The 13,656-nt window shown below is 42.5% G+C and overlaps 1 protein-coding gene across 2 annotated transcripts in view; it reads left to right on the forward strand.

Moving 5' to 3' along the window:
- Nucleotides 1-2,685: 2,685 nt before the first annotated feature.
- Nucleotides 2,686-13,656, forward strand: part of ppfibp1a (PPFIA binding protein 1a) — a 33,523-nt gene continuing 22,552 nt past the window's right edge. For both annotated transcript variants that reach the window (XM_072673076.1, XM_072673077.1), the window contains exon 1: nt 2,686-2,850. The gene's annotated coding sequence lies outside the window, so the exon portion shown is untranslated. The remainder of the gene's footprint in view (nt 2,851-13,656) is intronic.

Raw genomic sequence — 13,656 nt, forward strand, 5'->3', positions numbered from 1 at the left:
TGACCTCTTCCTTTTCCAAGTTTCCAAGTCTTTTGATGGTATGGGAAACTGTATTTAGCACAGTCTGGCTTTATCTGTAATTACTCTAAAGAAAAGATCTGCAAGGTTATGAGTTAGAATTCTCTATCCTCTAAAGAGCCCTGTCTGTTCACCATCCAACATATCCTAAATCAACCAGCACATCAACCGGCACATCCCAAACGCCGTCTAGAAAAAGTAAAGAGAAGTAAAGGAAGGGAACCTCGCGTGATCTGCAGGAGTGTGTTTTTCCAGACTGAGTGACATTTTAAGTGCACTTTAAAATGTAGATTAGAAGTTCGTTTAAATGTGCTAAAAAGACTGCCGGTCCAGGATGACAGGTTCCGGATCCTTTAATCAGATTCATATATTATAATTTATCTACATGAGATTATGTCACGTGGTTGTTTTTTTCTACAACTGTTGTTTTTTCAGTCTGAGCGCTCTCCGAGCCGTTTACGCACGGTGCGTGCTTTTACGCCTCTGGTGCGCTTTGACGCCTCTGGTGCGCTTTTACGCCTCTGGTGCGCTTTTACGCGTCTGGTTCCCCCCTTACGCGTCTGGTGCGCTTTTACGCATTTCGTGCGTTTTTACGCATCTGGTGCGCTTTTACGCGTCTGGTGCGCTTTTACGCATTTCGTGCGTTTTTACGCATTTCGTGCGTTTTTACGCGTCTGGTGCGCTTTTACGCATTTCGTGCGTTTTACGCGTCTGGTGCGCTTTTACGCATTTTCCGCTTTCTGTGAGTTTCTACGCGTCTTGTGCGCTGAAGTACACCACCAGTATGAACCACCACCAACACACAGCGCTACTAATGAGGAGAGATTCCCATGTTACCTAAACTCATCTTAATGCACAGATTCATCAGTCGGCAAAGTTCTTTTTCAGGACGTTTGGGCTCTGCCCGCTGTTTGTGCCCCTCTTCTGTCTGTCTCGGAATGGCTTTCTTTTCTCCCATAAACAGCTCTGCGCTCTCTGCGAAAACCAAAACTAAGAGTAGACATTCTTTAACACACAGGCAATGAGACCACACCTTTCAGTCACGTGTTCTGATATTTTAATTCAGTGTTGGGATTCACACCTTACACACACAAAATATTTATTGAGTATTTCTGCTAACTGGGTAGAAAACAGCACGTGGATCTGTTGGCTGGTGTACCAACTGCTTTAGGATGTGCCCATGGGCGAATCTAGAAAAATATTTATGGGGTGGCGAGTTTGTTGAGGAATTGTTGAGGGGTGAAAACATATGGCAGACATGTATGTATACCTTCCACCTCCTCTCTCTCTCTCCTTCCACCTCATCTCTCTCTCCTTCCACCCTTCTCTCTCTCCTTCCACCTCCTCTCTCTCTCTCTCCTTCCACCTCATCTCTCTCTCCTTCCACCCTTCTCTCTCTCCTTCCACCTCCTCTCTCTCTCTCTCCTTCCACCTCTTCTCTCTCTCTCCTTCCACCCCTCTCTCTCTCCTTCCACCTCATCTCTCTCTCTCCTTCCACCTCCTCTCTCTCTCTCTCTCCTTCCACCTCTTCTCTCTCTCTCCTTCCACCTCTTCTCTCTCTCTCTCCTTCCACCTCATCTCTCTCTCTCCTTCCACCTCCTCTCTCTCTCTCCTTCCACCTCTCCTCTCTCTCTCCTTCCACCTCATCTCTCTCTCTCCTTCCACCTCTTCTCTCTCTCTCCTTCCACCTCTCCTCTCTCTCTCCTTCCACCTCTTATCTCTCTCCTTCCACCTCCTCTCTCTCTCCTTCCACCTCCTTTCTCTCTCTCCTTCCACCTCCTCTCTCTCTCCTTCCACCTCCTTTCTCTATCTCCTTCCACCTCATCTCTCTCTCTCCTTCCACCTCTTCTCTCTCTCTCCTTCCACCTCCTCTCTCTCTCCTTCCACCTCCTTTCTCTATCTCCTTCCACCTCATCTCTCTCTCCTTCCACCTCCTCTCTCTCTCCTTTCACCTCTTCTCTCTCTCTCTCCTTCCACCTCTTCTCTCTTTCCACCTCTTCTCTCTCTCTCTCTCCTTCCACCCCCTCTCTCTCTCCTTCCACCTCCTCTCTCTCTCCTTCCACCTCCTCTCTCTCTCCTTTCACCTCTTCTCTCTCTCTCTCCTTCCACCTCTTCTCTCTTTCCACCTCTTCTCTCTCTCTCTCTCCTTCCACCCCCTCTCTCTCTCCTTCCACCTCCTCTCTCTCCTTCCACCTCATCTCTCTCTCTCTCTCCTTCCACCTCATCTCTCTCTCCTTCCACCTCTTCTCTCTCTCTCTCCTTCCACCTCTTCTCTGAATAGACAGAATATTAGCTTGTATAGTATACAGTTTATCTGCTATACTGTAGCTATATACTGTTCTGTGCAAATATTTAGTGAATAAACACTGATCCAACACGACCACCAGAGGGAGCCGTTGAATTGACAATGTCACTGACCGCTTGTTGTAAATACCACCAGCAGCCTCCAGGCTTAAAACAGAGGACCTTACGACTTACCTACTTATTGAAAGGTTTTAACGGCAAAGCTTCCTAATGTGATTGTCACATGAGTGTCACTGTTTATTAAGGGAAGAGTGTATGTGGGACAGTGCGCATGCGCAGTGTTCAATTAAGAACTCGGGACGTTCCCCTGTCCCTGCTCTGAGCTGCGCAGGCGCAGAAGGGCACTCCGCAACTTTCAATAGACTGCAGTTGAGTGACTGCTCCTCAGACTGCTCCGAGCTGACTGACTATGAAGGACGCGGGGGAAATTGAGTGCATTTGAAGAGACGCGCCGGTCAAAGTAAAGGGGTTTGTCTCACCTGACGCGGATTTACTGGTTTGCAGTTCCTCCAGTTGAGAAAGGAAAGGGTGAGTCGTTTTTTTGGGGACTGGGGAGTCTGGGGAGTCTGGAGTTGCGATAATGCGCAAAGTGGAGCTTATTTGCACCCAAGCACAGTTCTGTCTCTGTACTTCTGCCACTGTGCGTCATTCGTTTAGATGGACGAGGCCACAGATTAGGTTTACCTGCGCAATTTGTAATTACACACAGGAAGAACAGGGGAACAAGGGGACCCCTCGCTAACGGCATCTAACCCCAGACCCCTTGTTCTCTCAGTCGTCGATCATTATTAATAGTAAACAGGTGTTTTGGGTCGAGTAGACTCTCTTAAAAAGTGATCCAGGGTTCGAGCCTTATGCGGTAGTTTGTCCTGTTGTCTGTGGCTAGTGGTTCACATGTATCCATTCACACAGTCTCAATCACACAACCAACAGCCGGGCTTTGACCTGGGTTTTGTGCAGACATTGTAGCCAAGCTTCCTTTGGGTGGAATGAGTCCCCTTGGGTTTCTGTCTAGCTTTCGGATAGGTACTTTTAGGGGTGTAAGGTGGGGAGAATCAAGCAAAGTCCAGAACTAAAGTTTACCCCTTGAGGTTGCTCCTCAGCCTCTGCATAACCTGTGTGTGCCTGTTTGTGTGAAAAGAAGGGGGAAAGGCTGGAGGTGGTGCATAGGTAGAAGTGTGTGTGTATGTGTGTGTGTATATATATTATGTTTGTATATATGTTTATACATGCATGCACTTCTACCTATGCACCACCTCCAGCCTTTCCCCCTTCTTCTCACACAAACAGGCACACACAGGTTATGCAGAGGCTGAGGAGCAACTTTATATAGTGTTATATTATATAATACTATATAACCTTTATAACAGTGAATGGCTTTTTGACATATGCTCTGCGTTTGCTTAAAATTGTTAAGAGAATAGGTTCCATATGTGTCTGGGTTAAAGCTGGTTTGAGGGCCTTACAGAGAGGCTGGACTTTCTTAAGTAGAGACGGTATCGTCTTTACAGTTTTTTCTTAAAGCTTGTGTAACCCAGTTTGTTGGTCGACGATGTGTCGTGCTCTGGAACAATGAAACATGCATCGAAGCTTTTGCACTTACCAGAAAGAGAGCTGGCTGTTCTCAAACTTTTGACATGCAAGGTTTTTCTTAGGGGTGGATAATGCATGCATTTTCAGATTCCAGTTTGTGTTTGGTCTTTGGTTTCATCCATTAAGGTGGTTTCAGCTACAGCCTGGCAGTAGGTGCCTCAGTAGGTACCTCAAAACTCTTTGGGTTTTCATGAAGGTGCACAGATTTGGACATCAGGATCATTCTGATATCCATTATTTAGATGTATGGCATTTGGCTGACCATCCTAACCAGAGCAAGCTTTTGAACGAAGTTACGCAGGTGGGCGAAGGTAGCATCAGGCGTCCTGCCCAGTGACTCTTATTGGAGGAGTATGCTGTGCTTGTCCAGCGAGGGAATCCAACCCCAATCTGCCACAAAGGTGAAGTTTTGCTTCCTACTGTGTTACCCCACCCACTGTTTTCCGTGTGCATATCTATACACAAGTGCTAATACTGATGCTGAAATTGATACTCCATCTACCTGGATTAGTATTGCAGAGAAATGCGCTGTATAGGCAAAAGTATTGGGACACCTGCTCATTCATTGTTTCCTCTAAAATCAAGAGCATTAAAAAAAGTTGATCCTGCTTTTGTTGGAGTAACTGTCTGTACTTTCCAGGGAAGAGGGCTTTGTTAAATGTTGGAGCATTGCTGTGTGGATTTGATTGCATTCCGGGATAAGAACAATAGTGAAGTCAGAATGTTGGATAAACACCAACCCACCGCATCCACCAACTATCTCAAAACGTCTCCCAAAAGTGTTGGATGGAGCACCACCATTTCAGAGAACACAGGTCCACTGCTCCAAAGCTCAGTGGTGGGAGCTTTATACCCCTTTAGCCCACCTCTCCTGGCATTAGTCATTAGACAAGCTAGTGTGTGTGCAATTGTAGCTGAATGCATTCATTAGAAGGGTTGTCTGCGAACATTTGGACATATAGTGTATGATGTTTGTTTGTAGATGTTCTGGATGCAGTAGAATGAGTTATAAAGAGAGGACATTTCAGCACAGTGTTTTGGTGTCTGACAATCTTCTACTAAATCAGCCGAATCTAAACATCTGTCCATTGCTGATTAATTTAATTGAAGACATCACAGTAATTACTTTTCCCCCAGTTAAGTTTGGGACTTCTCTGCTGGGTCATTCTTTGTTAAAATATTCACACAGTATATGTAAAATTTATTTATTTGACAGTGACAATACGTTGGCCATAGCTCCTCACCTGTCTTCACATTCCTGGAGTATTTAGTTTTCAGTGAACATTTGGATGCTTGTATTGACTTGTACTCTTGTCATTCTCCTCATGGAAAAAATGCTCTGCTTATTCCTCCTTCCTGATCCAAGCAGAACAAAGTAGCTGCAAATGTCAGAACTTTACAGTGAGTCCCTCGACAGTATGGTCAATGAAGCTTGCTGCAGTTGCCAGATACAGAATACAGCTTATTAGCTTGGCTACGGTACAGTGGGCCGGCATGTTGGCATAATGAGGAAGGATTACATGCTTCACACAACCCACACTCAGTGTTTTTCAACACCACCATCTGTGGCCTGGATTAAATGAAAGGCTCTACAATCTAGCTGGCCTTTCAGACTGCAGAAAGTTCATTTATGACCAGAGGGAGGCTGTTTCTAGTCGAGCTTCACTGACTGCGTAATAGATCTGCACTGAGACGTGGAAGTTCAGTGTCTTCAAGCACACTGAATTCTTAACTGATGAGCAAATGCTTTTTATCAGTTCACAGGTTCTTCCAAAGTGCTTTTACTATTTTGATCGTGATCCAAAATAAACGAAGCTCTCTCTTATATCTTGACTCTATCAGCATGGGAGTGTATCATGGATGCCCACTCTGTGGTTTCATCACTAAAGGCTGGCCCTGTTGGCTTGGGGTCACTGTAACCAAGGGTCTGCCAATTCCTTCACATGCTTGTGTGAGTGAATAATGTTGGTCAGTCTCTCAGTATTGTTTGATATTTGTTTCTGTTGTGTTGGCTTTTAGAGTGGTGATGTTACAGAAGGCTACCACATGTGACTGAATCCTGTAATCCATCAATGTTTCTATGGTGATATGGTGTATCCTTTTGAGCATCCTGTGGCTGCAGGTTCTTGCAACAATCTGCATATACAATCAGATCCATACGTTTTTGGTTAAAATGTTACATTTGCATTTGGTAGGTGTTCATGGGAACTTTGAATATGCGGTCCAAAGAAGTTTTGATGCAAATGAAGGAGGCCATCGTTAGGCTGAAAAAACAAGCCTATCTGAGATGTCAGATACGTTGGGAGTGGCTTAATCAACAGTTTGGTACATGCTACCTGGTAGATGATCAAAGAATTCTAACCCCTTTACAATATCTATTCCGGTCAGGAACACTTTTGAGGAGGAGGCTTATCGTTACCAAATTCAAGAAAGGTCAGATTAGATTAATAAAAACCTCCCCCTAAAAAAAGGCTGCCACGTTCTGGAACAGTGTCATACCATTAGCACTGTATGGCTGATTGATTCATTTTCAATCCATTATGGTGGCCCAAAGCTTCTCAAAACAATGTGTCCATCATTTGGCAGCATATTCCTAGCTGTTCTGGGTAATACATTATTAAAAGTGACCGTTTAGAGACAATAAAATCTTCAGACGTCTGGTTCTTTACATGACCAATGTAATCAGGTCTGAACTTTTTTGGAGTACGGAGAAGGTCTCCTCAAACCATTCTGAATGGCCCTTCATACTGTAGCCATTTAATTATGCAAAACATTCTGTTGAAGTTTAGTGGGTGTATTTTAAGGTAGAAATCACCAAACTGGGCTGGACACTCCTCATTTGGGCCATTCACTTAAATACGTTTGTGTGTGACTGTGTTGCACAACCGTTAAAGGAAACGCAGGGCTGTGGACAGTGACTTGAATATGCCGCTGTGGCCGGGCTCATCCTGTCTGACTGCTGTTTCTGTTTGGGATCATTGGTTTTCTGGGTTTGTTGTTCCCATGCTGCTCTTGTTCTAGGAAAGGACGTATACGGCTTTCTCTCTCCACATGTGACCTGAGGAACAAAAGAGAGGCTGTACTCAGTGACTTGCGTAGGATTCAATCAGAGGGCTGTTATGAGGGAGATGTTTCAGATGGGCATTACTCCTTAACCTTTCTCAGCCATGCCTCCACATGGCGATCACATGTAAACATGATGGGGATGCACTGATCATGATTTTCAGTAGCTGATTATATGGTTTCTCTATGACCAAATTTACCAATGACTAAATCTTTTAAATCGTTAAATCTCTAAATCGTTGCTTTAAAGGGATCTTTTTTTTAGCAGCTTGCCATGCCTGCTCTATAACAAAAACAACTTTTTTAATATTTTTTTTTAAAATCTGTGTCAAATCTGTATGAATCATACTATGAATGATTCACTTCTGATGCATTTCTGAATCTAGTAAATCGATTCATGTCATAGCAAAACACAATGAGAGTTGCAGTTGAAGCTGCACTTACATGTACAGTTGCAATTTCTTGGCGTTCTCAATGCATTCAGGTTAATCACATACTACTGCGTTCTGCCTCATGTAGTTATGTGTAACTAATGCAAGTAGAAGAAGCAACACAAGTTATGGGTTTAAGTCATGTCTACATCATTTGCTACTGCTTTACCCAGCCTTTGTAGAAACACACACACACACACACACACACACAGCAGCGTAGTAACTTGCCTGTATTGCCAAAAACAATGAGGCTAAACAGTAAATCAAGGAACATTTTAGAAAGATGTTCCTTTATGATTTGACATGTAAATAAAGTGTAATTTAATTATAGTTGACTCCTCAAACACTTACCAAGTAAATCTGACAACAGTTTGGTTCAGCTTTCTTACATGGGCGCCTAACTAACTGAGCAAGTGAAGCATGTGCACCCTACTTTTTATGTCAGTGAGTTCAGTTTAATGAAATTGTTTTTTTGTGTGTGTGTGTGTCACTGAATCATTTCCCCCTAAAACAAGGAACTTAAGGTACTTGTCTTTATTTATTTATTTATTTTAATTCTGGCTTTTTATATAAGAATATGTAAAGCAAGTGTCATTACCCTTTAACATTTGGATTAGGAATAAGAAGTGTCAGTGTTCACTTATTTTGTCCAATTAGTGCCTTTTTTATGCATTTTACTTATTTGGTCAGACATTTTGACCTATTTTGTTAAAATAATGACCACTATCCGGGTCAGATGCTCATGATTGGATGTATTTAACCACATTTAATCACCTCAGTGTTTTGGGCTGCAGGAATCTCCAAAAATGCAGTGCTGCTTATTAGCTGAACTGCAAACTCTCAGCAAGTTTGAGCTATTTCCATGCGGAAGGTCACGTGTGCCACAGCTGCAGCTCTGTCTAACGTATAGATCAGAAACGTACACATCTGGTGTGTGTGTGTGTGTGTGTGTGTGTGTGTGTGTGTGTGTGTGTGTGTGTGTGTGTGTGGCATGAGGGGCAGGCTGGGTAATGGCAGGGGCAGTGGGTTGTTTTTCTTTAAAACCTCCCCTCTCCCTCCCCCTCTATCTCCACATCTGGCCAACGTCAAACTATGTAAATAAACTTGCGTCTACCTTTGTGCTCTAGGCACTGCGCCACATGGGGCAGCCCATCCATCCACTTGCGAGTAAGAAATCCTTTGAGACGGCGATGCAATACGCTGGTATTTTATCTCTACAGAGTTAAAAATGAATGGGTGTTGGGAAGAAGAAGGAAATGAAGGTTGGGTTACGGGGAGGTCTCTGAGCTATCTATGTTTAGATGAAGTGCCGGGACGTACTGCTAGACTGTATGTGATTGTAAGGTATGTGAGCAGGAGCACATCTGGAGGAGGTTTTCAGGAATTTTGGGGGAGGGGGAGCTCTTACTGTTAGCAGAGCAGGTCATATCGGTCATGGAGTAGCTGGTGCGAGGTACTGACCTCAGTCAGGCTGACCCTGTTAGTGAGGAACGTGGGTTAACATTTATTTGAATATCTAACACAGTTGGGTTATAGGACCGTGTGATCACAATGCTCACACTGTATCATCTTTAGGGGTGTAACGATTCTCAGTCAGTTTGATACAGTGGGATCTCTGTCCAGTATGGTTATGGGGTGTGTCCTGCTGTTTGTTTGTTTGTTTACAGTACAAATACAGTGGTTGACGTCCTGCCGTATGCTGGACGTCAATGTAAACGGCTTTTATTCAAATTTTATTCATCATGAACTTCTGATGCAGTGTAAAGAACATCTACCAGATTCACATCTCATCAAAAAGTGAAAGTCAAAAATTTGGGGACTACTTTTTTGGCTTGACGATGAAATGTCACTAATTTATGAGCTCATATAGTACTGTACGGAAGTCTTGGCTTATAAACACATTTTTTAAAACTGTAAAAGTTTAGTAAAAACACCTCCTCATCAGAATAGATGCAAGAAAATACTGTTTAAAAAGTTATGTAAAGTCTTTTTTTATTCTATTAAAAAAAAAAAAAAGTAGAGGATATCTTGTGAGCCGTTTCAAAGAGAGTTATGATTTAAGAAAGACCACTACTTATTCTTACTACGGATTTCCCAATCAAGTTATTTTGCCCTTAATCTAAACGGCGCCTCTTAATGCTGAGTATCAGCCGATACCGATCAGATCTTTGTGTATGTATGTATGAATAATCCAGCCCTACAGTTTAGATCAGATGAGCTGCTGATTAAAACGTTCAGTAAAATCTCTTTTATTTTTAGTATCAGTTTGTATAATTAGACATTCTTGAATGATGGATTTAATTTAGTAGAGACTTTTGGGATCCAGGACTTCGTTGTGCTCCATTTTTCCGCCTTTGGAAAGGTGTTTGTAGGCACGTGATTAATGTACCCCACTTTCATTACTGGAAAGTATTGTTCAGGTCTTTGTTCAGAGCCAGTGATCACTCAACACGCTTGGGAAGGTTTTCTTTCATTCGAATAATTTTCCATCCCAGCTTTTCTTGGACAGACATGAGGTTTCTTGGACAGCTGAAAGGTTTCTAATGGCATTCCATAGTCCCCTTTCAGCATGTCTTGCAGCGTGAGCACCTTAAAAAACCAAGTGGAATTGAATCTCATGGAGCGTTTTTTAGTTCAGAACAGTTCAAAAGCATTCCCTGTGTGTAAGCAGCTTGGGTCTTTTTCATTCTGCTTGACATTGTCAAAACAGACCGAAGCTATTTGGTTTCAAAAATGTGCTTGTTCTAGTTGAGGGGAATAAAACTGCCAAGTTCAGGGTTTCCCTCAAGGATGTGCTGCTGCCGGCAGCTGACCAAATAAAGCTCGGCCCCTGGTAGAGTGAGAAATGAAGGAAAAGCCGCAGTGTTTGGGTGGGATGGCTCTCCACCCAAACCAGCATTTCGACAGGTAGTTTTCAGCCTGTGTATTGAGGACTTTCTGAGGCGTTGAATTATGTAAACCAGCATTATTTACTATTTACTTAGACTTGGACAAATCACCTGAACCCCCTAGCTGTCACTCTTTGTGGCTTAGTAACTGGTGATTGGAAACAGCTAAGCAAACTATTTATTTATTCAGTTAGTTATTTATTTACCAACATTTATTTACCTTTATTTGCCTTAAAACAACTGATTCCCCAAAAATTGTGATCAAGCAGCTGTAACAGGCCTATTTATTTGCCTATTTATGACTTTCAACTTGCCATGCACTGTTAAGACCACTGGCCGTTGTTTGGATCCTCCCACCAAAATTAACAATGCAGCTGTCTTTACCAACTTCCAGTAGGAGAACTGCTCCTTTTTTTTTTTTTTTTAGTAATCAAGTGAAATCTGTATTGCATAACATATTCCCATATTTCAAAACAAATGTCACGTGTTGTTAAGATGATAAACATTCACCAACAAAAGCAACTGAAGTCTGCAGTTCAGTCCATGGTTTGTTTATCAGGGCTAGCATTTAGAAGTATGACCACAACACACCACTTCCAGTATTTCATGGTATAGTGCTCCCTTCCTAATATTGTTGTATAATTTTTTGTTTTGTTTTGTTTTGGTGGGGGAAGCCTATTCAATAAATCATATATCTATTTCAAAATAATTTAATATAATAAAAATATAATATTAAAAACATTACAGTACTAATGTATTGCTGAGAACAGCAATGACTGACAGCAATTTCAAAGACAAGTTGCATTTTAATTGATGTTTTTGTTGGGTAAGCCAGTTAGATTGTTATAGAATGTGATGTAACAGTGCATCAAAACCTCACTATGCAAATATAGGATAATGTGGGATATCACAGTGCATTGTGTCGTACAGTCATTCTATTAATTAATGTAATTGTTTTGTTTGTCTGCAAACAACCAGCACTTTACTTCACCACAGTCATACTATGTACATACCACACCACACTCCTCCCATCTTTACACTTAGTCTTAGACTGGACAACAAGTAAGTATATATATGTGTGTGTGTGTGTGTGTGTGTGTGTGTGTGTGTGTGTGTGTGTGTGGTTACTGTTACTGTGTCCCTAGTCCATGGTGAGCTCCTAGACTGTTGATCAGTGGAGCCACATGAGTGACTTTTTGAGTGTATTTTGAAAAGAAAATGAAGCATGTCGCAGTCCTTGCCCCCGGCGTTCGCTGGGGAGCAGGACACACAAAGCGCTCTGTGTTAGATGTCGAGATTTTCTCCAGCTTTCCCACCCAGCTTACAAAGTCAAATGCTTTAATTCGGAGCCTTCCACCTAAGCATTTCGGTGTGTAATTGAGGCTACCAAGAATGCAGGAAATGACATTCAGCCATGCTCTCTACATGACGTGTTCCATTGTAATCAGGGTTTTCACAGTAACTACGCTGTAAGCCTGGCATTGAATTTCCTAAATGGTGAAGAGAGGCGTTGGCAGGCTGTGTGGTGGGAGAGACCGTGTTATTCACATTGCAAATTGCATTAGCTGACCGCTGAACACAAACACCACAGGGTTCTCTTGTTTTGTTTCTCGGTGGGGTATGATTTAGAGCTGGTATTACACTATTACCATTTTACAGTCGTCTTGAGTCGTCTGCATGAGAGCTAGCATTTCATTGGCTGGTAGAACAACCATCATCTGCACATCTGTTTTAATGTGAAATCCTGACGATGAAGAAAATATACTTAAGAAAAATGGAGGGGAAAAATAGAGTCTTCTAACATTGCTTCTTTTTCTATGATTTATAGGTGTTGGTCAATGGTTGGTCATTACAGGAATAGTTCTGTGTGAAAATGATAATTGCTAGAATAAATGAAGTCATTGAGGTTGGCCATTTTCGGTGGCTTAGGACTTGAACGTTCAAAGACAAATGGAAACATCAAGTTTTAGCATGTTCTTGTTGGTGCTTGGTAATATTGACAGAATTCAGTCTGTGACTTCCAAGAACCAAATGACAATGTCCAGCCCTTGGTGTGGTAGGATGTGACGAATTCCTGTTCGTAGCTTTAAAACGTCATGGAGAAAAGTTTCAAGAGGTTCTCACTTTTGCTCATCAGTATAAAGGCGTCCATACAACTTGGAAAGAGCAAAACGATCAAGCCCGGATTGATTCCTCGCTTCTCCATCTTGGGTCTGTTACATGTATGCCACAGACTGTCCCGGCACTGTACTTCCACTTTCTGACCTTCTGGGTAGGGCCTCCTTTTGCTCTCAAAACAACTTCACAGGATTCATGCTTTTGGTGCAATATTCCGACCCCACCAGCTGTGTGCCTTGATGGTCATCAGACCAGTCTGCAATTTTTTTTTATAGTCTTAGTCTTCTGCTCAGTTTGGTGAGATTAAGTTCACTGCAGCCTCAGTTTTCTGTGGTCTTTTGCATTCTGAGATGCTGTTTTGCTCAGCACAGTATACAGAGTGCTCCTCTGAGTTTCTGTAGACTTTCTGGCAGTTCAGACCACTCTGACGGCCTCTCAGTAAGGCAGCTTCATCTCTAGGGAGTACTGTACTGAAAATTGCAGGAGATCAGCAGTTCTAGAAATACTAGCTAATCCACTAGTCTGTTTGGCACCAACAGTCATTCAACACTCAACTGTAGATCACATTCTTCTCAGTTCTGATGATTAATGTGATTAATGCTACACGACTGGCAGTGACGTGCAGGTGTTCCTAATAAAGTGTTTGCTGAGTGTCTAATGGTTTCCTGTCTCCCCTTTCAGTCTGCAAATGATGTAACTCAGACACCAGAAGACTCCCGCATGTATTTGTAATCTCCTTTGCTTTGCCGAACTGAACTCCCACAAATTGTAGAATTCAGTGTAACTGTAATGTTGGGTGCATTGATTAGTTGCATGCTTGCGTTTGGTTTGTGTATCTGCTGTGTTTTTGCAGCTTGTGTCCCACAGTGCAGGATTAGAAAAATAATTACAGGATGTTTGGATATCTGATCCGTCAGTCTGGACCGGGAAGCAACAGGGCTTCCGTGGAGTAGTAAGCCTGTAGATTTAGGACGCTAGGAATGCCACCTCCTTTTTTTCTTTTTTTTTTTTTTCTTTTTTTTTGGGAGGGAGTGGAGGGAATTCCAAACATTCCAGCAAGCGGACAGGACCGTCCTGGCTGAAGAGTCTTATTCTACATATGAGCCCGGTCTCATTTTGTGACGTATGATTGAAATTCCATAATAAAGATCCAAGATGGTGATTTGTGGAAGTGGAGGTGGTGTTACTTTTTATGTATTTATTTTTCTAAACAGGAGTTTGTGACTTTTATTATTTAATGC

The sequence above is a fragment of the Salminus brasiliensis genome, chromosome 2 (assembly GCF_030463535.1).
Source record: "Salminus brasiliensis chromosome 2, fSalBra1.hap2, whole genome shotgun sequence".
In the NCBI taxonomy this organism is placed as follows: Eukaryota; Metazoa; Chordata; class Actinopteri; order Characiformes; family Bryconidae; genus Salminus; species Salminus brasiliensis.